We start from the raw sequence: 1,214 nt of genomic DNA, 5'->3' as shown, positions 1-1,214 counted from the left end.
TGTGTGTGTGTGTGTGTGTGTGTGTGTGTGTGTGTGTGTGTGTGTGTGTGTGTGTGTGTGTGTGTTATATATAAAACCGTACGCACATGCACACATACACGCATACACGGGAACATATATATATATACACATACGCACACACACGAACACACACACACACTCCCGCACGAATGATAGTTGAACAACGGCACCCAGTTGGTGCGGCTGATGACGCAGGCAGCAGTGGAAAGGAAAACAGAAAATATTGGTAAAGTTTTTAGTTGTAAGTTAAACTGTTACAAGGGACGGTCGTATGTTTGTTGTGTGAGAGTGGAATAAGTCTGGGGGAAAAAAAAGCCATCTAGGATATACCAACAGACAGACGGATATAAATATATAGAACTGTGCATACATACCTGTTTACAGCGATATTATTATAGACATATGTACATACAAACATAGGTATATGTTTATATATTTTAAAGCATATATTATATATTCTCGTACGTGAACTTACAAATAATCTTACATACGTATACACAAACAAGCACACACACATATGTAAATATTCATATATATCCTTTCATTCATACATAAATACAAACAAACATACCAATATCTGTTCATTCATATATATATATGAATATATGAATACATATTCACAGATACTCCGTACACACATACAAGCATATATATAAATATATATACATTTCCACCCATACCAATATACATATACGAAGTAGAGCAAGGATGATATTATTTCGATAACTGAAAAATAATAACGAATAATACAACTAATAATAATAATAATAATAATAAAAAAACTCATATTACTACCTCTATAACAGTTATCCGTACTACTACTGCTGCTACTACTATTACAGACACTACTACAACGACCACTAAACTTTAAGAATATTTCGTAAAAGACAAACGAAGGAAAATAAAATATAAAATAGCGGAATTGACAATGTTGGTACCAACTTAACTTTTACGTTTTTCAGCAGAAGACTACCCTGAGAAACTTAGTGCGGTTATTACTATTTACTATTACAACAAGCATCATTTTGCTAATAAACAACACCAACAACAATAACTACTGCTATTACTACTATTACTACTAATGCTTAGTAATAGTAGTAATATTACTATAGTAGGCAGTTCCGGAGTTTCCTTCGTTCGCGGTGGTATTGGTAGTGGTGGTGGTGGTGGTGGGTGTAGCGGTGGTGGTGGTG

Source organism: Octopus bimaculoides, chromosome 7 (assembly GCF_001194135.2).
Source record: "Octopus bimaculoides isolate UCB-OBI-ISO-001 chromosome 7, ASM119413v2, whole genome shotgun sequence".
NCBI lineage: Eukaryota > Metazoa > Mollusca > Cephalopoda > Octopoda > Octopodidae > Octopus > Octopus bimaculoides.
Note: the sequence above shows the minus strand (reverse complement) of the source record.